The sequence below is a fragment of the Lepidochelys kempii genome, chromosome 2, assembly GCF_965140285.1.
Source record: "Lepidochelys kempii isolate rLepKem1 chromosome 2, rLepKem1.hap1, whole genome shotgun sequence".
NCBI classification, from domain to species: domain Eukaryota; kingdom Metazoa; phylum Chordata; order Testudines; family Cheloniidae; genus Lepidochelys; species Lepidochelys kempii.
Genome location: NC_136381.1, coordinates 191,769,627 through 191,792,965, shown reverse-complemented (window position 1 = coordinate 191,792,965; position 23,339 = coordinate 191,769,627). Strand labels below are relative to the sequence as shown.

Genomic DNA, 23,339 nt, shown 5'->3' with positions numbered 1-23,339 from the left:
ATGTAAAATCATCAGTTATTCAACATGACAATTTCTCTGGTTCTCAGCTTTGTCTTCCAGACACTAAACTCATGACTACCCACGAATGAACTGTTGACTCCCAACCAACAGAAAATACCTACAGCTCTCTGAAACCATGAAGCGGGATGTGCCTTTTGGTTGTCAACATTAAAAAGTCTTATAGAACAATATTTCTATGACTCCAGAGTAGGCGAAAATAGTAGTTCTCCATTTTAATAAACTCACATAATTGAAACAACTCTACTTTGTGACCTTGAAGCCACACAGACTAGCCACCGTCTGTCATATTATTGAAATCAATGGGAACAGGCCATAGTTGCTTCATATCACCACCATCATTGAAGATTTCTAAAATGTCAAATCTTCAGCATATTTATATTTACGTGGCCTGTGGATGAATGTGCTGAAGTATTTAAAATGAAGTTATACAGCTTATTGTGTTCATATTTGTAATATTTACACTTGGCAAGCCTCCATTTGGATGGCAAGGTAATAACCAGAGCCAAATGTGAATGACTTTTTATGACTGAATACATCCATAAAGCTCTTTTATATACATACTGTGGTATTCAGGGGGAGAAACTGCCTTAAAAAGTCAGAAAATCACTGTGTTAAGACTACACACAACCCTAACTCAATCCACTGTTTTGGGTGCATTACAATATAGCCTCTGATGATTACACGTTATTTTAAAATACTGCAATATAGTATCATGCAGCAGCCCTTTCTTAGGCACTGCACATCTTATACATTTCACAGGAACTCTCTTCTCAAACCCTTTGATCTTCAGATGTCCCCTTTAGTCTCTTTGTTCTATACAAGCTCCACAGAAGCCCTCAATATATTTGACCAAACTTTTCATGAAGAAGCAAACGTGACAAAGCTCTGTCCTTGCCTCCGTGGGTCCCACGTTTCCTGGTGGATTTTGATAGCCTCAGAGGCTCATTGTGACCCTCCATGTAAACCTTCTCTCTCTCTAGAGACACGGGTCACAGTCTACTGAGCCATTTTCATCATAAGCCAGCAAGGGAGGTGAGGAGAAACTATCCTTCCTTGCACAGTCTCTGTTGTCTCCCAGTCTCAGTGATTAATCAGGGGACAAACCGGGGGGAGAGGGGGTGTGCTCGGGCCCACCCTCTACTCTGGGCTCCGGCCCAGGGACCCTAATAGTATCAGCTATGGTAGCTGACCTTTTAGAAACATGACATGTACAATTCCCTGGGCTACTTCCACCACAGCAGCCCTCACTTCCTCAAGCTCCACTTCACCCTTACCTCAGGGCCTCCTTCCTTGTGCCTGATAATGGTGTGTACTACTCAGCCTCTCCAACAGCGCAACTTCCTCCCACAGCTCCTGTCAAGGTTCCTTCCCCACTCTAAAGTCTAGGGTACAGATGTGGGGACCTGCACAAAAAAACCCCTACGCTTATTTTTACCAGCTTAGGTTAAAACTTCCCCAAGGTACAAACTATTTTACCTTTTGTCCCTGGACCTTATTGCTACCACCACCAAACATCTAACAAAAACAACAGGGAAAGAGCCCACTTGGAAGCATCTTTCCCCCCCGAATTCCCCCAAGCCCTACACCCCCTTTCCTGGGGAAGGCTTGATAAAAATCCGCACCAATTTCCATAGATGAACACAGACCCAAACCCTTGGATCTTAAGAACAATGAAAAAGCAATCAGGTTCTTAAAAGAAGAATTTTAATTGAAGTAAAAGTATCACCTCTGTAAAACCAGGATGGTAAATACCTTACAGGGTAATCAGATTCAAAACATAGAGAATCCCTCTAGGCAAAACCTTAAGTTACAAAAAGACAGAAAAACAGGAATATACATTCCATTCAGCACAACTTATTTTATCAGCCATTTAAACAAAACAGAATCTAACACATATCTAACTAGATTGCTTATTAAGCCTTTACAGGAGTTCTGACCTGTATTCCTGCTCTGGTCCCGGCAAAAGCAACACACTGACAGAGAGAACCCTTTGTTCCCCCCCCCCCAAGCTTTGAAAGTATCTTGTCTCCTCATTGGTCATTTTGGTCAGGTGCCAGCGAGGTTATCCTAGCTTCTTAACCCTTTACAGGTGAAAGGGTTTTTCCTCTGGCCAGGAGGGGTTTAAAGGTGTTTACCTTTCCCTTTATATTTATGACAGCTCCTGACATGCGTGCCCACCTGACTAACTGGGAGGTTTTTAACTAGTTTCAGCCAGCCCCTGATTGGCTTCAGGTGTCCCAATCAATCTAGCATTCTCCCTGCCTTCTGGAAAGTTCTTAATTGGTCCCAGGTGTCTTAATTGACCTGGAGCAGCTGCTATTTTCACTTATCCTGGTACCAGGAATTTGTTTAGCCTAGAGCTAATATATCTATCTCCCACTACTTTTCTATAGCCATCTGACCTTGCCCCGTCACACTAAGTTATCCATATATGAATATATGAGTCCCCTTTACTGTGCACTTTACAAGCTTCCCATGTATAGGACAAACTCCCTAACAAAATTTGTAAAGCTGCTGCCTTAATCACTTTTAAATCCCCTACTAAACACCTACCTCTACCAAGGCTATGACCTACTTCTGTTCCGTTTGACATGGGCTAGGCAAGTGGCAAGCTGCGACTTCTGCTTTTCTGCTAAAGTCTCTTTATCTTATTGATACTCATGCTTTCACAATCCAGCACTCCTCCATTGTCTGTTTCATCCACATGTTGTTACATCATGTCTCCTATGTAAACTGTGCTCTCTGGGGCAGAGAATGTCATCTTTGTTATTTGCCTGTGTAGTGCCTAGCACAATGGACTTATTTTACAAATAATAAACAACAATACCAGGTAAAAAATGTGGGATTTTTTTTGCTGGTTATGTGTTCAAAGAATTATTGTTCAGTCAAGACCAATTTCCTTTAGAACACTTCTACTTGATAAGTGCTATTTCCATGCAAAAAAAACTCACCATTCATATTTCTGCTATTCAGCTGAAGAATTGTTAAAGATGATATACACTTTGATAAAATGTTTTTTTTTCCATTGATCTCACTGTCACAAAATAGCTAGATGTTTTTTTCCCTCAAATGTTCCCCAAAATAATTCACTGTATAGCAGAAACCAAGCATGGCACATTTAATCCCAAAAGGTAAAATTCTAAAAGTTACAAATGGCTGAAAACAGGAGGTTGGAATGAAAACAATTAACAATTAAAGTTAAATAACCTTAACTTTAATTAACTACTGTATATTTGTTACTACTCCCAAAATTGCTTTTGAGGGTGGAGAACCAGGTAAACAAAACTGATGAGAGGAATCATAGTTGGGAAAACATCCAATATCAACCACTATTGACTCTATATCTTAACTGATGCTGTGAATGACAGCATCCATGTTTCACAGTGATTAACTTGTATGGATGTATATGGAGCTTCTATAGGAAAGATGTTCTGTCCACAATAGTTTATTTTCATATAGAACAGACAGAGGTGAAGAAAACAAATACACAAAAGCGAATACAACAAAAATAAATGTGTGGAAAAAGAGGCAGAAGAATAAAAGTATGCACTCAGAGTGAAAATAAATTCAGGACCAACTAAACCTAGAACAAATATGCAAGAAAATAAGTTAACAGACATAATCATTTAATTCAGTTGTATGACTGCAACCAAATAAGCAAAGAAACTATTTAGTGATGCAAGAATGTGTACTCAAAGAAAAGTAAAGTAGTTTGACATAACCAATACAAAACTGGACAGTAAATGCGGAGACTGATAATGCAGGACAGAGATTGCTTAGGAGCAAACCCGGCGAAACATTGTCATCTTAAATTTCTCTCTGAAAAAGGTGGATAAATTTGGTGTGAAAAAGGTTCCAGTTTTTCAACCAGCTCTACTTAGGAGAGAGAGACAAACATTAAAAAAGCATGGGCTGTCAGCATGATTGAGAGTAATGAATGCAGGGTCCAGAGTCAGAAACACCCCTGACCTCTGATTCCAGCCATTGCAAAGACTTCACTTGTTGGCATGGAGCAAATCCTGAATCGAGACAGGATTTTGCAGAGGGGGGGGGGGGGGGACTGTTTGCTGCTCACCAGCAGTACACACAATTTGAATTGAAAATGGCTTTTTTGTGAGGATTTAGGGGTGGGTGGCAAAACTGGGCTTTCAACAGCTAGCAAGTCTCAACCTTTACTATGGAAATGGAGAGCAGTAACATTGCAGAGACTATTACAGCCTTCCCGATGTAAAATATAAGGAAGGCTAATGCAGTTAATAAAGATAAAGAGTAAGAACTTGCTAGAGTATCTTACATATGTGTATTACATAAAGTGAACATGGAACACACATCCAGTCAACAAGCCCGTTTAAAAAGGCATGAAAGAGAAAAAATGAAGTTCAGATTACCGAGCACCTGTACTGAATTTGCTGCCTCACTATTCACAGAGGAAGCAAAAAGTCCCATCTCCTCAGAGACTGGGCTGTGTGTGTGTTTGTGTGTGTGTGTGTGTGTGATGAGAAGCACCAAAATGCTGCTTTGAAAAGCAGCAGCACAAAAGCTGAGCAACAAAAGCTAAAGTGACAAAGGCGTTAACAAGACTGCATGGAGATAATTTCACTTGTTCTGGTCAGACTGCTCGCAGGAGTGATGTGCACTTGATACTCCACCTCGAGAGTCCCCCTCTCCTGTGGATTTCCACAGAGATCCATCTTTTCTCCCACCATTAGGAAGTCTCTAAGGGGAGAGATTGTGAAATGGCATAGACTAACAATACCTGTCTTTTTATAGAGTGCCTTTCATCTGTCCACCTCAAGGAGCCTCACAAATTAAATATTATTCCCATTTTACACATAGGGAAACTGTGTAAACAGGGGGTGACATGACTAACACAAGGTCACCCAGCAAACCAGTGGCAGAGCCAGGATCAGAACCCAGGTCTTCTAAGTCCTACTCCTAGTCCTGTACCCGATTCACTAGGCTACATTGACCCTGCTATCAGCAGTAGGCAAGCTGGCACTCAGCTCTATGTCACCTTCAGATCAGATGCAAATATTGCCTTCTCCCCCTATCAAAGGGCCTCGCTGAGATCAGCATCTAGATGGAAAGCAGCGGGCAGAATCCTGAAGACTAAAGAAACAAAACAAAACACTTGCCACATCTGCACCACCTTCTGTTGAGGGTATCTGCCCTCAAATCATTAAACCTTAGTGCTCACCTGTATTCTTCACTGCTTCTAGATACACAAATAGCCACAGTCATAAAAAAAGATGCTTTCCTGTGGTTGACAAGAAGACTGCTCCCTCCTGTCAGATTCTGATTAGTTCATGAGCGGTGATTCATACACTCATGAACTACAGGTTGCAAGATTAATGATCTTTGCCTACAGATGAAACTGATGATCTAAAAAAAAAGAACACACACCCAGCTCCACTTGGTTCAGAGCATAACAGCCCATCTGCTCAGCAATACAGGCCACCAAGAGCACATTACCCTGGTGCTCTGCTCTCTTCAGTTACTCCCTGTAGAATACAAAGATTTTGGACTGAATTTTCAAAGCCTTCCCTTGGCCCAAGTTACCTGGAGCCAGGGCTACTTCACTCTGCCTTATTTTGACCTCCCACTAGAATAATGGAATGGTCTACCCCAAGAGTCAGATTCGTATGAGAAGACAGAACTTTCAAACGAATCTAGAAATCACTTCTCAGAGCAAAATGCAAAACCCACTTCTCTGACCTAACCTTCTCAAGAAAACACAAAAAATAATTATCAAAAAAAATGAAGTCTGGCCCCTGCTGACTGCGGGGAAGAAAGAGGTAAATAATGTTTGTGTGTTTGTTTTTCAGTTTGGCAATGTGCTCAGATACCACGTGTTCCATGTAGAAATCAACATGGATTAGTCTGGAGTAGGTTAGGCTATACACAGGGAGAAGATCAAGTAAATCCCAACAGGAAAATAGGAAAGCTCTTGACAAACGCATTGATAGTTGTATAAAGAGAAAGTATTAAGACCAATACAAAGGATGGTAGAGTAACAGATTTAATAAAAGTATCAAGGGAGGAACCAGGCAGCTACAGAGCCATGAACAAGACTAAATGTAGGAAAGGCATTGAGCAGTATAATGCAGCACTGGGATTTACTGTAAGGTCAATAACCTTGGATAAACAAATGAAAGATGATACAACATAGTACAAGTCTGCTTACCTATTCCTTGAATAGTGACTATCTAGGTTGACAAAAAGTTCCAAGTATATATAGTCCCTGCAGACTATGAAATACGTATCTACAAAGCAAATAAGCATGGAATAGAGGGGAAAGCTACTAAAACATGGTTTTAAAAATAGCAAATAGCAGCATCAGTAAATGAGAACTGTTCAGATGATGAATGGGATACAAACTGAAGAAGGCGTGGGGGAATTAGGACTACTGAAACTACTCCAGTTAGTAGGCTGGTGAAACCATACAAACACGTAAAGTTACGTCTACACTTATGGCAGCGTGTAGAGTACAGACACTACATGCCCAGCTAGCACGGGCATAAAGAGCAGTGTAGTTTGTAAGGCACATGAGTGAGTAGAGTGCCCTATGTGCCTGAACCCTTCGGTGTATACACTACATAGCTTTCTTCATGCCCAAGCAGTGCTTCCTACATCTACACTGCCACCTCCCCACGACCAGAGCCTTTCATTGCCGTGTGTGGGTTACAGCTACACACTGCAATGACAAGTGTGGACATAGCATGCCTTTCACTGTGGCATGTAGCTACAAGTGTACTGCCCGTACTCCACACACCGCCATAAGTGCAGACAAGGCCTAAGATAGAGTGTAGGGTAGAGAGGGGCTTGCCCTCTCCAATGCATTTAGGATAAATATGGTAGGTGCAGCAATCATAATGTCTCCCGAAAGAAGATGTGTCTACCCATAGATAAACAGTACAACAGACTTTGCACTGAATTGATAACACTGCAAGAAGTTTTGCTTCAGTCAATTCTACACTAGCTAAGCATAAAATCTTGTGAGGAATGTTATATTAAAATAATTCATTTCCGCAAACATTCAGAAAAAGTTTCTCATCTTTTTTCCTCTATTTTTTTTTTAAAAGAAGGGTACATACCATGATAAAATGGGGAACATTTATCCTCACAACAGAATGTTACCTGCCTTAAAAAAAACACATATACCTCCTTTTACGAGTTTATGATAATAACCCTGAAGCTTACAATCCATTGTTGCATATTTCACATTGTTGCACCATTTAGTTTAAGATGTACTCCTAACTAAAGCTTTATAAACAGTGGACTGTATTTCTTTGAATTCATAAACAATCAATAGATTATTGGAGCTGTCACTGTATTTTCTGGTTCCTGACAGCCATTGATCACATTTTACCCTCTTTTAAACTTCACAGTTCTGCTAAGGTCAAACTCAGTGACCGATAGAGACCAATCGGGCCAGATTATCTCAATAGATTATATGCAGCAAAGTCTCTGCATAGTGCCCTGAGCAGGTAGCATTTTTGTGGACTGTACAATGTTAAAAAAGCAGCAGGAATCCCAATTCCAGGATGTTACTGAGACCAGTTCTTAGATTCACAGTTCCAAACACACAACATATGAAAGGATGCCCGTGGGGAGGCTGCATGAAGGGCCTGATCCAGAGACAACACTTCAGTTAGTGTGGCGGACTCTGCAAGCTGTGAGCTAATGGGCAGAAAACCTCTTTTTGTGACAAGTACAACTTCAAAAAGGAGGAAAACCAACTTTTCAATATAGCAATTATTGCTTTTTAAAATGGAAATAATGTTTTCTAATCTTTTCATGAGAACAAGCCATCTCTGCACACTGATGTATGCATCTGCTCAAAACTCACTCTTAAGTGCAGCAGTTTACTATCTCCTATAAGATGGAGGTCACAAAACTATTATATACAGAAAAACTTCACTTAGTGCTACGAGGCAAATGGTAGCAACTAGAACTGGTTGAAAACTGGGGCTTTTTCCCCCTGTGGAAAGTGTCCAGGTTTTGGTAAAAACATCAAAAAATGAAAACGTTTGGCAGAAAACCAAAACGTTTGATTAGGAAATACTGCCACAATGCCTTATGGGAATTGTAGTTCAATTGCCTCATTCCCAGATTCTCCTCTAGGGGCTGGGCTCCATGGCCAGACTATATCTCCCTGCTGCACCATGGTGAGCCACTATCAATCATCATGGGAGATGAAGTCCAGATAGTGAACTCAGCCTACAGCGGAGAATGGGGGCATGAGGTACAACTGAAATACAATTCCTAGGATGAACCATGGTAACGTTTTCCAACAACAAAATTCCAGATTTTAGCTGTGTGGGTTTTTTGATGAAGCCTCAAAATTTTCCACATAAAGACACTTTATATGAAAAATTTTGTTTAGTCAAAAACCAAAATTTTCCATCAAAAATGGTTCAGATGGAAGATTTCAACCAGCCCTAGTATAAACCAAACTTGAGACATTGGAAGTGCAGGCTGAAACACTATTCACGACAACAAGATGTCCTGTTCTGCCTGGATTTTAGAGTCAACGCAAGATTTATGAACTCAGGGTCAGCTCTGGTCAATCAATACTTATATGGGAAATATTCAAGGAACACCCAGAATGATGCAGGAAGTTAAGTTGATTCTTTAGTTAAGTCAGTGGTTCTGAACCCTTCTATACCAGTACCTACTTTTCCATACCCCAAGGAATCCCCCTCCTATCCAGCTGGGGCCAACTTCCTAATAACAATATCTGAAGAGAAGGATGGTAACAATCCTCCCACCCAAACACCTGTTTCTGATACCCCAGGTTGAAAACCTTTGAGCAAAGTGTATCCTGTCTCATTCTAACCCTGCAAGTTCCTGTTTACTACAATCTGCCAGACTACCAAAGTCAATTCAGGTTTGTTCTCAAAGTCTATGCTAGAGACATGTGAAGTTTGTATGTCTGTAATAAATAGCTATTGTGAGAGACAGGCATTGCTGTTGTAATGTAGGTTACGTTTAAACTCTGTGGTAAAAGTGTCACATTCATCTTCACCAAAGTTTTAAATATTAAATGGGTGGATCATTGAAATTCAGGAAAGAATAGATGAGGGATCAAAAGTAGACTTAAATGTATTTTTATGAGTTCGGGGTCAGGATGACTACAGCAAGATAGCTCCTTTCCTGCAGAAAGGTACCATTTGTCTTTCTAATTGATGCCAGTCAAAGGGAATTCCCAAAGGAACCAAATGTAGTTTAGCTTCTAAGCACAGTGATAACGCATTCTCCCTATTCAAAGACAGACTGAATTTTCAGATGAAATCCTCCTTTAAGGTGAAAGGTAAAGCCAAAACACTTGCTTTTGTTCTTTACTCCTTCCGTGTGACACACAAAGACTCTCCCCATTTTTAAGAGCCAACAACATATTTCCTACTTGTTTTTCAAATTAGAAAAATCAGCTCCTCACTCCCTGACTTCACTCGATGCCCTTGGGAAAAAAAAAACAAAAAAAAACCTCTAATGACCTGAATAGTGAGGTCACATACTGTCACCTGAGTAGATGTGTATCGCTCCTGCGTGGAGGATAGTCGTGTTGGTAATATACACCAATTGCTGGGGTGATGCACTATACCTAGTGACTAACTCTACCTTGTGAATGAAAATATACCTTAAATTGTGAAAATAAAATGTTTACAACCCCAAAAATATAACTGGTGCCTTGTATAATAAATATTCTTTGCACTTTCATCTGAAGATCACAAAGCAATACAAACGATTAATCAGAGGAGTGATGGACGAAATAGCTAAGGCACTAGACTAGGACTTCAGTGCCTGGTTCTGCCCCAGATTTCCTGGGGGAGATCCTCACTTGGTGTAGTTATGTCATTGCCCCCAGACTGTGTGACCTTGGGCAGGCCACTTAATCTGCCTGTGCCTCAAGTTCCATGTTTGTAAAACAAAGATACTATTTCCTTTCTCCCTCCCTTTACCTGTTTTGTCTGTTCAGACCCTGATCCTGCAAAGACTATACATGCTTAACTTTACTCACCATACATAAAGTTAAGCATGTGTGTACGTCTTTGCCTGATCAGGGCTTTTTTGTATATTTAGTTGTCATGCTAATAGAACCTTGTTGTTGCTATGGCAACTGAGTTAGATTATTAGCGGATAGCCCAGCCAGTTTTGGCTGGTTTTTTGGTTAGTTCAGTGTGTGGCAATAAATGGCTGCTTTTAAGGTTAACAGCTCTGTGTCTCCAGTGATTTCTTCCTAAAACTGTTGCCCCCAAGGATATAACAGGCTTTATGCTGTAAACTCTTCAGTGCAGTGTACTGTCTCTTACTATGTGTTTATAGAGCGCCTAGCACAATGGAAGCCAGCTCCCAGTTTGTGAACCACTGAGACCCTAACTTGTCCATATTGTGACTTCATGTGACAGGAGAAAAAAAGTTTCAGGATGCCCCTTGCATCCAGCCTAAAGAAAAGAAGAGTGTTGGCAACCCCTTGAATCCATTGGTGACCCCCAGACTTAGACCCCCTGTTCTAGGGGATACCTTAATACAAATAATACTAACATCTGAGCCCCATGCTGCTCTTAAGTAGTATAGATACAGTAGATATTATCAAGCCCATTTTGTAGATGAGTAAATTACGACAGGTTAATTATGTTGCTGAAGATCAGACAGATAGTTTGTGGCAGAGTCAGGAACAGAATGGAGGTGTCTTCCTGACCATTCCAGATATTACCAGCCAATAATCTTGCCTTGGGAATTTTGACTTGTAAAACTGTGGAAGAAATGTTTTGGGTGGTGTATTTTTACCTGCAAAACAATATGCAGCTAGTAGACTTGATACTTGTTTGGCCTGGTTTGAAAAATTAATATTAGAAAATTCTTAGCCAGTTTTATGATTACTGTTAAACTGTTTAAATTCATGGCTTTCACAATAAGCTAATCTGAGTGGCTCTGAGAAAAACTTGCAGAACCTAATGAAGCATGAAGTCAGAGCCACTGATTAGACAGCACTGCTGCAGGCAAAATTTGTAAGTATCTTAGGATGCTTAAACAGACTGATGGAAATGTAGTAGCGGCGAAACAGTATTTGTAATAAAAATGTAATTCAAGTGCCATTTTCTTGAGACAACAAAGTTCATTAGTCATATATTTTGTCTCCCACCACATTTTAACTCAATATAGTACACACAAAACAGTGATTTTTCTTTATTGCTTCTCAACGTTTCATGCACTGCACCACACAAATATTTGTCAGAAAATGTAGCCCTAAATCTTAAATATTGACTGTCTAAAACCAGTCCAGAATTTTGCACCAGCAAGAACACATAAGCACTTGCAATGGTGCCCACAAATCAAGTAGCTGAGTACCCAGTCCAGCTACCTGATTTACATGTGCAAATTTGTGGGTGCACCTTCAACATTACTGGCATAAACATCAGAATGTACAAGCGAGATTGAAGATGGCAGCTGAAAATATGGCCTCTGTTACATAAATATTGTCCGCACAAAATTGAGCATTCCATGATAATTTGCACAAACTCTGGTCACCAAAATGAATAAAGTAAACAAACAGCAATAATACAGATTTTGGCTCATAGCAGAGTATCAATTTGGTATCTAATTAGGGGACTGCCCTTGCAAGGGAATGGATTAAAATGACCTGTTAGCTCTTTGTTTTCTCTAACTTCTATTGCCCTATAGAAGTGTGCTTGCTTTCATTTATTTAAACTAAGAGAAAAAAAAGTATGACACTATGCCAGGAAACCTGGAAAAAGGGAAGGTGGACATCTGCTGATGGACACACAGTTTGCCAAACTTAAAAGCCCGAATCCAGCCTCCTCCCTCCCACACTCAAGAGAGGTAACCTCTGAGCGCGAGAGGAAGTGGACAGCTCAGTCTTGCCCGCCCGCCCACCCACAGTCTGAAAATGGGCTCCTGAAATGGATCCCTAGCGCTCTCTGTGCCCCCACGTACACCTCCTCTCCTGCAATCTGTACTGTGGGAATGGCTGTGCCTGGGCTAATGGTGCAGCGTGATGAAATTTAGGTCAGAAGGCAATAGGTACGTCGAGTCAAGCTGCCAGCGTTTGAATTCAGTTCAGAATAATCTGTCGGGTTCAGAGGACCTCAGATTTCCCAAAGCAGCCTTTTTAAAGGCAAAAGGAAAGAAACACTATGCAGTTGGGCTGTGGGGACAGAGCTGTTTAAATGTAGTCCCATAGAATCATAGACATGTCCGGCTATAAGGGACCACAAGAAATGGTTTAGTCCAGCCCCCTGCGTTGAAGCAGGGCCAAGTAAACCTAGACGATCCCTGACAGAGGTTTACCAAATCTGTTCATAAAAACCTCCAGTGATGGAGATTCCACAAGCTGCCTTGAAAGTCTATTACAAAACATAACTTCCCTTATGGTTAGAAAGTTTTTTCCTATAATCTAACCTAAGTCTCCCTTGCAGCAGATTAGCTTCTAACTAGAGAGGGGATGTTGTTATTAATAACCTGATGCAACAGGTTCATAAATGTTACAAAAAAGCCTTTTCATGTTTCCAAAGAAAATTTTAATAGAGAGGGACCCCAAAATAAAACTTCAAGATCCAGATACCATCTCCTTGAGATTTGGATGGCTCCTTGACTATATTAAGTCACAACATCAAACATGAGTACCTTTGAACTTTGGGAAAATTTGGATCCAGACTCACTGTGTTTTAGGCCCAATGTCTACTTGCAACAGGCCTTGTACTTATGGAGCGTAAGCCCATGCGATGACTAAGCAGAAGCAAAACAGTAACAAAAGGCAGCAAGATCTATCCAACAGCAGCCAATATTGATCATCATCACATAAAGCAAGGTAACATAAGCAAAAGGAGTAACAAGCAAAAAATCTTCCCTGACCTGGGCATCAACCCAGCCATCAGACCCTGTGTGCAGAACCCTTCTTTTCCACATGCACACTCCCCTTCCGCTTCCCAGCAACCCTTCTTATAAACATTCCCTTCAGCACCTAGGCGGGGGAGAGGAAAGTGAAATTAGAGTTAACCCTTTTTGTACCAGGGACACCCTGTCTCTTGGAGTTTGTATTCTTCAATCATGATGGCATGGATGGGGGATAAGGTGAGTTATCAGCCATGGCATGTGGGCCTGACTGCCAAATTGTTGCAGAATATTCCCTGTAAGCCCATGACAGTGTTCATCATGGTAATGATAATGAATCAGAGCGTCATCTTGTGACCTGGAGACAAAGTCAGTCGACTTGGCATCTCTACAATGGACTCCCACAATGATCCGTTCTAGAGCCTCTTCTTTTCAATATGTACACACACACACACACACACACACACCTATGACCTATCAACAACTAAGACCGAGAAGTAGGTACATTTTTAGATGACATCTGTTTTGCTGATGTGGGTAATGATCAACCCTATATCAAAAGGTCACTCAGCCAGGACATGACTGCTCTGGCCCCTTATCTTCATCAGTGGATAGTTACACTATGTTAGTCTAAGACTATGGCCACAACCCTCCATATGGCCAACTAAGGCAAATCAATCCCTTACTGTCTGTGCTGAGGATCGTCCACTCCCTTTCCAGCCAGTTCTCAGTTATTTAGGAGTCAAACTGGACTGTAGTCTAACATTCCAGTCCCATGTAGAACATTTAAAGAAAAAGATCACCGTCCACACTACCTTGATCCAGAAGCTAGCAGGAATTGCCTGGGGAGCAGAGGTAAATGTTTTACCAACCTGGTGCTGGTATTCGCTCCAGTGGAATATCGTGAAGCAATTTAGGGCAGAAGTCGGCCTACGCGTCTCGTTGCTTCAGAGCTCAACACAGCCACCTGTATCGTTAGTGGCTGCCTTAGCCACACATTAACATGTGATTTGTATGTGTTGGCTCATATTGCTCCACCAAAACTTTGACAAGATGCCATTACCCTTAAAACTACATGGAGGACTAGGATGGATGAAAACAACCCGCTGCACACAAGGCTGACAATGGTTCCAGTAGGTACAAATAAGCAACACACACTTCCCACCAGAAGATCTGCCCAGCTCTAGAGGAAAACCAACTACACCTGCAGTTCCTGCTGACTTGCCATGACTGACTGAGATCCTTTTGCAGCCTCATGCAGTTGTGTCCAGTGCTGCCAGCTCAGTGTCAATCTCGGATGAACAAAGGCATGTCAGGGCCAATAGCTATGTCCTCACAGATTGGCAGTGACTCTGGGATGGAGACAGAAGCATACTGATGAATTTCAGAAGCCCTAATTTACCGCCACCTGTTTGCAAACTGGGATGTAAATCCTGGACCAGACTTAACAGGCTGCTGACTGGAATGGCCAGAGTGGCTGCCTCAATGGAGAATTTTGACTGAGCTCAATCTACACAGTGTGACTGCGGGGCAGCAATGCACATGATCAAAAATGGTGAAGGAGTGGACTGCAACACCTTGCTACTCTCAACGATGCAGCAAGTCTTGGCTGAACAATCTAGATATCGACTTGTGATTCATATGAAAAAAAGACTAGTGCTGGAGTGGGTGGGGGCAAGGAGAATTATCAAAATATTATTGCAGAGAAGCTCTTAATATTTTTGCTGTAGGAGAAATCTGACCAGGAGCTAGTGAATATGTGAGCAACTTGTCTCTGAATTGGGATTAGTGTGAAAAATTACAGTGTGGTGTATTGAAAACTGTAATCACCTCAAATTCTTAGGGTTTTTTTTCCTGGTCCTGCTTGCAGGTTAGGGGACCTTATAAGGAAGTGTCACCCATCTCCTCCTTATGGCCAGGGGTCACTTCAAAGGCATCCTGTCCTTTTTAGCTCCTGCTTGTGGGCCCCTTAAGAACCTACTACCCTTTCCTGTGGATAACAGCATCCCCTGCCAGGGCTGGTCTACTAACATAAATAGTTCAAGTGCTGAAATAAATCCATTACCATAACAAAAGAATTCATACTCAGCCGTGCCACACATGGAGCTTTTCCTCTGTCCCCAGTCTGCTCTACCTGAAGCCACTCCTCCCAGTCTTTTCTGGCTGGACCTCAGCCCTGTGGCCCTGCAGCTTCCTGCTGCTCTTTAGAAGAACTCCCCGATCCAACCCAGGCATGCCTCTTTCGCAAGCATGCCTCCAATCTTTAAGGATGCAACCCAGCCTGTTTACTGACTGACTGCTTGGGACACCCAGTCTAGAGCAAGATGCGGTGAGTTGTGCCTCTCTGTTTTATGGAGCAGCCTGCTTTTTCTCTCTGTGTGTTTTGGGGTTCTTGTTGTATGTTATCATTCTAAATTCTAAGAAATAAAGTAGTGTTACATTGCAACCTTCCAGCAAAAGTATGTATGTTTTTATCTAACTTCTCTGCGTGTATGCCATACACATAACAATCAGCAGCTCCTGGTCAGATATGTTCTAGCATGAAAAGATTTAAGGCCTTAATTTTTCAGCTTTCTTCTTTCACTGGTGCATGCACAAATTTGCAGATACACACCGTGTGTGCACACACACTGTTTCAGCGATAACATCTGTACGTGCAGGTAATGGGTTTTCCCAAAGAGATTCCACCACCTCAATGGGAGAGTCAATAGTCCTGGAAAAGTGAGCGCAAAGGCATAGCTGTGTGTATGTGCAAACGTGCACACAAGTTGAGGCTCACCTAAAATCAGACAGTATATTCTTCTCCACGCTCATTTCCTGATAACTCTCCCCAATCTCCAATGTGAGTGGATAACACAAATTCCATAAGAAAGATGGTCACAATATTTTTCCTTCAGGGGACATGAGAATGCTTTTACTTTGCTGTTTTTAATATTGTGCAATGAGACTGGTTATTAAACCAAGGTGCTTCTATCTATTTTAAAAAGGGGGAAAGTATTAAAAGAAGAGTGCGGTCTGAAGATCAATGACCAAACTTTAATATAAATAGCCCTATGTGACACAGAACATTTGGGTGAGGTTGGTTTTGCTTTTTGTTTTAATTGGGAGTCAGTAGAAAATGCAATGCTAAAACAGGTAACTCATGTGGAACTAGTCTATAGAAAAAGCTACAAGATATTATAAGAAAAGAGTTCAACAGAATGTTATCAGACATGTTCTTGTTGGGGGGGAGGAGGGGTTTGAAAGAAAAAAATCCCAGGCTAAATAAACTCCTGATGTGACTGTAGTAAAATGTATTACTTATTGTGGATGTGTGCTACTAGAAGATTGACGAATGTAATAGAGAAAGTTTAAAAAACCTTCACCAAAAATAGTCTTTTTCTTTTAAGGCAGAAAATCCCCCATGATCATTCCCATTTAGTGTCTTGGCTCCTCCTCTGATATGAACTCATGTAAAATAGCACAATCCCAGTCAGAAATTGTCTTAATAATCAAGGAGAAAGAACTCCTTAATGAAACAAACTTTTGGAATAGAGAACACCCCCAAAATATCAAGTCTTCATATAGTTGGTTGCTATTCTTTCAAATACAGGCTTTTTGGAGAATGGACTGAGTTAAAATGTTCAATAGGCCTTTAGTCTGTAAACTTCCTAGTCTGTAGATTCTGTAGACTTCCAGTGGTTCTGAAAAAGGAGGAGAGGTGCCTTTGTCAGTCCCCACACTGTACAGCAAGACTTTAGGGACATCTATCAGCAGAAGAAAATAGAAACAAAAAGTGAAATCTTGGCAACAAGACTGATTATCAGATACTCTTGAGAAGGGGAGTTGCTAACATTCATCAATCTCAATGTCTGATTAACTGCAAGCAAAATAATTAATACAAAAGATCCTTCAGTCCATCCCACCTTCCGTTAGGAGGAAAACGGATTATGAAGCCACATAAGCAACTGCACAGCTTTCAATTTTAAGCCCCATTTTGACGCCACGTGACCGTACCTTTTTAGCTGATGAGTCAAGTGCCTAGCACCGCCCTCTAGGAACACTGAGCAATGAGGAAACATAAGCATCCAAGAACAACCCCAACCCCACTCCAGAGGTGGAGTCAGCCAAACCTCAACTAGGAGATCGTTCTCCACGAACAGCAGCAGAGCAGTCACTGCGCTGTACCTAGGTCTGTATCCAGAACAACAACAGTCTAGAAGACCCACAGCATTCAGGCACCGGACGGTAGTAGATTAGACTGGTAGCGTCAAGTAATAATTTCTAGAACAAAGGCCACGCAATGGCTTAAGGAACCTGGCCATCTGGTTGGAGGTGTTTGACAATCACAATAAATAATAGATCCAATGCTAGAGCTAAAATCCCAGGCTAAATAAACTGATATAACTGATTATAAAAAATATAACTAATTTTTTGGTTGGCTAGCCAAAACTGGGGGGAGGAAAAATTAAATTGTTTCGGGTTGACCCAAAACAATTTTTAAATATTGTTGTACCTAACAAGTGGAAAAGAATTTCATTTGTCTCCCATGTAGTGTCTGCGAAGTCTTGATTCGTGCACTTGTTTTGTACAGTAGATAAAAGAAAAAATTGTTTCAAATAAAAAAAATTTAAAGGTTTAATATTGAAAATGTTAAAATGAAAGGTTTTGGTTTATTGGGTTTTTGTTTGTGTTTTTTGACTTTAACAATTCAGCAAATTCCACACGAATTTGCTAAATGATTAGGTCAACATGAATCTGCATCTTTCAGTGAAAAAAATAGTTTCATCCAAAACAATTTCGCCCAGATCTATTCAGTGCTTCTCCACTGGCCTCCATCAACCCGGAAGAAAACAGGTCCAAAGGTGGCTCCAATGTCCACTACTTCATGGAGCTCCACTGTCCTGAGCTCAGGCACAGAAGATGTAGGTAGCTTTTTTCCCGGTCCTGCATCTGGAGGAGGAGAAAGCTTGGCCTAAACCCATTTGGTTTTATCTGCACATGAGCCAGAAATTTCTACACAATGGGAGGAACTTATCTCAAGTCAGCCATTGAGTAAAAGCAGCTCAGGTTAACCAAGCCATCTACTGTATGAAACAAATCTACTAATCTGGACTTTCCAGACACTATGTGGGAGTCAAAGAATCTCCTTCACCTCCCACACAACCATGTCATTGAAAAAACAAACAAACAAACTGTATTTTGCAATCAGCTTCATCGCATGACTTCTGCCTCTTGTCCTCTAGCTGCTTTGCCTTGCCTCCTAGTTCACCTTTTGCAAGTTATCCATAAGCCAAGATGATCTTTGAGGGTAAAGCCTTAAAGGAAGAACACCTAGGTATAGGCGTTGACTCCAGGGGTGCTCCAGGGCTCAAGCACCCACTAAAAAAAGACAGGGGGTGCTTAGCACCTGCAGGGCTGGATTAATCTTTTATCGGCCCCCAGCACCCAGACCGTGGCCATACCCCCACTCAGCCTCTTCTCCCCAAAGCCCCATGCTCCACCCTGAGGCCCTGCCTGCCCGCTGCCCCAAGGCCCCACCCCTGCTCAGCCTCTTCCCCATGAGGTCCTGCCCACCGCTCAGATGGAGGGGGAAAGAGAGGAGCACCAACTGGCAAAAACAAAAGTCAGCGCCTGTGCATCCAGGGTCCCCCAATCAATGGCTGAGGATAAAAGATTAGACGATACTGCCAAACCCTTAACAGAATGGCCTGTTAGAGAGCTGTGCTACCTTCTGAGGCCTTTTGGAAGAACTCTGGTTCAAATAACTGTTCAGGGAAGACCATCCAAACCAAGCCCCTCAGTTTGACATGAGAGATGTGCCTAACTTTCAAAACAAAGGAGATAGTAGTTGGTCCATGACACAGGCTTAATTTTTAACTGTATAACCTCCCAGTTCTATCACAGACACTTGATCAAGACTAGGTTCACCTATGTGAATTGAGAGGGATAGTCACATATTCATCATGACCAGGAAATCCTGAGATGATTCCAAGCATGCATCATCCAAGTGGATGTTGAAGTCACTGAGCACTATTAGCCCTGAGCCCTTCAATACCATTGCAGCAAGGAACTCTATTAGCTCACACCGGAACTTTACAGTGCCATGGGCCAACCAGTAAACCAAAACCATATCCAACAAACCCCATTCCAGGACTCACATACAAGCAGTACTTGATCAAGTTTTAGAGTAGAAGACCTCCAGAATGTCAAGTTGCTTGCAAAAAGCACAGCTATACCACCTCCTCGCTGATTCTGCTTAACTACCTTAGTACTGAATATCTAGCCAGAACCTGCTGCAACAAAACTAGTGCAGCAGTATCATCCAACCAAACAGATTTCAGTACTACATGCAAGATTAGGGACCTCACCATTAAATAATGGACAGATGAAACTTTATTCCATATCAATCTTGCAACTAGCAGCATGAACTGAAGACTGGCTTTTGTCCATGGGCATTCCAGCTTCTTGAGAATTGACAGTAAATAGCTCCCTTGGAACACAGATTAACATCTTAATCCTTGTTTGTACCGTATCAGGGTGGATGAATGTGTGTGTGTGGTGTGGGGGAGCGGTCTTATTGCCCTCTACCACAGAAGGCAAGGAATCCAAACCTTCATAGCTAATGCCCCCACCCTCAAACCTCCATGTCCCCAGCACACAGCAGCGTTTTTCCAACCTTCTCAAGTGGCCTTCAAACAGATATAGGTAGGTACCAGAATAAAGTTCTAGGGCAAACTAAAGACCACCTAAAGCAGCCCATTCACCCTCCCAAGTCAACACTTCTCCTCCTAAAACCACAAACCCTGCTGGTAATGGCGAGGGGAGAAAATCTAAAACTTAGCACAAGGAAGGAGAGAGACAGTTGTAGGGAAGACAATGAGATCTAATTCTGAGGTGGAGGAAAAGGAAGGCATCGGAGCAAGGAGGAGTATAGGTTGGGGACGAACGGCTCCATTTTTTGCCACCTTTCTAGTGCACTGCCTTAGGCGGACACGTGGTCTGTCTGTGCAGTAAGGCTGGCTCTGAGCTTGCTAATATTTCATTGACTGAGTAGTTTCATTTCTATAGAGAATGTATTCTTCTGTGTTCTCTTTATATGTTTGATATAATTTATTGGTCATGTGTTATCTTTTGATGGCACTTTACTTACCTGTATTGTATTTATTCCAAAATGCCAAAAGGGTTTGAAACACTTACAAAAGAAAGGAGTGACCTGAACAAATCTCCCAGGTAGCAGATACCCTCCTATTTGCTGCTGGCTGTAAGAATAGTGCTACAGAGAGGACTGTATTTGTAAAACTCACAAAAGCGGTCACTGTCTTCCAAAACTGCTGTGTCTTTTCAAATTCATAATATAAAAGGGCAGACATCACATTCCATCTGGCTGCTTCACGTAATATTACACCTCCTGATCTCATTTAACCTAATATGACCAGACAGAGCATTGCAACCTATCAAGCTTTCAAAGTAATATTCCTGCTTTCCATGTGTAGATAATAACCAGCAAACAGGACAAAACTATCTTCCCTGTTACCAGCTACAACAATTTCAATAATCAGCACACCTCAGAGCAAGACTGTAGTGTTATATATGTGCACACATACACTATATGCAAGCATACCCCATCTGTGGTGGTAATAAATTATGTGATAAACAAACTTATCATATACCTTTGACTTCTTTTCCTCCTTTGGTTCACCAATCCATCTCCCTTCAACTTATTCCAATAATTTAATCCCTCAAACATGTTCAAACAACTGCCATTAAAAAAAAGCCTACAACTTGCCATTGAAATGTTCTTCCTTCTCTCCCATTTTAAATGGAGAATATTTCCCCTCAAATTATACTTGCCTAAAACCCAGGAGAGGCAAAAGTCAGTCTTGGACTACAACACAGCTCTTCTGTGCATAAAAGTGCCATGAATTTAAATTCTGTTTTGTCACATCTTCCTACCTCAGGCTAGCAATGGGCAATTCATAACACAAGAAACAGGAGATTCCCAGCTATTCCATGCAATGCTCAAGTCCAGTCTTAGACCATCTTGAGATGTCAGATTTTTAATATTGTGACATGATGCGAAAAAGATATTTAGGTCATGTACATGAGTCCCTGTCCAGTTGGACTTATAGTAAGTAAGGCACCTAGTCTAACAGGAAGAGGGATGCAAAAATAATAGTCCTACTAAAAACCCATTTAAAAAAAAACTCTTAAAATTGTTTTTCAATAGCGTATTTTGCATAAACAGACATATCATAGTGTAATGTGGCCTGAAGGGTTTGGGCACGCATCATCATCATTTGTATTAGAATAGTGTCTATAGGCCCCCCAACTACAATTGGAATCCCATTGTGCAGGGCACTGTACAATCACACAGGGTGTGTCTTCACTGCAGAAAAAGGTATGCTCTTAACCTGGAATAGGTAATGGGAATTAAAACAGCAGCAAAGATGCAGGCTCCCCAGCTCCCTATAGGCTTTAATTTGAGCTGCTAACCCAAATTACCAGCCAAGCCTTCAGTATTAGTTTAACCCAAGCTAGGCAAAATGAGATAAGAACACACTTCTTCCCCCCCACCCACCCCCATGAAGACGTACACATCATACGAGAGAAGTTTCACAGTGTAGGGACTACAACCGAAACAGACAAGGCAGACAACAGGTAGGAGGGGAAACAGAGGTGCAGAGAGGTGAAGTGACGTGACCAAGAGTCTAGAGCAGTCAGCAACAGAGCTGGGAATAAACACCAAGTCTCTTGACTCCCAGTCCATCATCTGAATACCTTATTCATGGCCATTGCACCATGTGCCAAATATCACTCTAAAGGAATTTTATATGGGATGATATAAGTATTTACATATAGATTTACAGTGGCAGTCCTGACTGATAGTTTTTGGAGTACCTCAAAGTGACTGTAAAAATGGCATGCTAGAGTTTATGTTTCTTGCCTCTCAAGGGTTTCTGGATCAAATATGATCCTTTTACCCATAAAAAGATAATTAGAAAAATGATCAGCCATCTGCAATCTAAAAATCACATCCTTGCTCTTCTTGACCGGTTCATCACCATGAGTGGAAGATTCTCCCAGCCAAATTCTGTCTTCAGTTATATCTATGCAACTTCATTCAACTGAGCCCAGCAACTGGAACTTAAGTTTTGTTAATTATGTATGAGCCAGAATAGAAAACATCTTGTCCTATCAAATCTATGTTGTCTCTGCAGCACTGACAGGAACACAGAATCGTAGATCTGGAAGGGACCTTGAGAAGTCATCTAGTCCAGTTCCCTGCACTCATGATAGGACTGAATATTATCTAGACCAGTGGTTCCCAGACTTGTTCCGCTGCTTGTGTGGGGAAAGCCCTGCTGGGCCAGACTGGTTTGTTTACCTGCCGCGTCCGCAGGCTTGGCCAATCGCGGCTCCCAGTGGCTGCGGTTCGCTGCTCCAGGCCAATGGGAGCCAATGGGAGCCGCTGGAAGCAGCTTGTTTTTTGTTTGGATTATTTATGTCCTAATCAACATAGCATGAATTGCGATTACAACTAAATATACACAATGCTTTGTGGGTTAGTTAAATTCATTGATTTAAATTACTACATAAACTGTAGTAAAAGTTTACAACTCAAACAAACAATCTCTACACCAAGAATTCTTCCTTTTAGAAATTCACAAATAGACACATTCAAGAATTTCACATTCTGTTCACAGCAGTACAAATCAGAAAGAAAAGGTGAAGTTTGCCAAATTTGTTGCAATCTATTCACTTAGCTCCATTAAACACCACATACTAATCTTTAGCAGTGGATCAGGAGGTTTTTCTAAATAATTAAACTTCTAGTATATGTTTCCATTTCTTATTTGCAAAGCATGTATCTTATTCTGAATTATCAATCACATTACACCTATTATGCAATTAAGATTATAGATTTGAGCGGGGGGAGGGGGAAAGAGACAGGTTTAATTAAAAAAGTCAGTTTGCAACTTTTGGGATTGCCTACTGATTGAATATGATGGAGCATTCATCCGCATCTAACATGGGTGTCATTCTTATGCTGCATAGAGAAAAAACTTCATGCATTTTGTCAGTCGTTTTTCATTTCTATAAAGTGGCGCAGAGCTGGATTTTAATGCAGTAAAAGACGAGGAAAAATAATTGTATATATGTCATGTGTGCACATATTGAAGTGACTTGGAAACTTCATTAACAAAGAGTTGTTGGGTTTTTTAAGCCATCTATCAGGCCTCATGGTAGCTACAACACTGCAAGTCAGCAATATGTGAAGAGAAAATCTTGTGAAAAAAGAACTCTTTTGTAATATCCAGCTTTAACGTTTTAATTGTGTTGACTAATTTGTTGTATAACCTCCACCGCTTATTGAAAATGACAAATAGACTAAGGCTTCAAAACCTCATGCATAATCTTATTATAAGAATTTTCTCATTCTTAAATCATTCTAAATCTATGTTACTGTAAAGGATCAGGAG

At 41.3% G+C, this 23,339-nt stretch overlaps 1 protein-coding gene across 1 annotated transcript in view; it reads right to left on the bottom strand.

Annotated features, from left to right (window-relative positions):
* Positions 1 to 23,339, bottom strand: part of CPNE4 (copine 4) — a 335,322-nt gene that overhangs the window by 229,528 nt on the left and 82,455 nt on the right. The gene's annotated exons all lie outside the window — the stretch shown is intronic.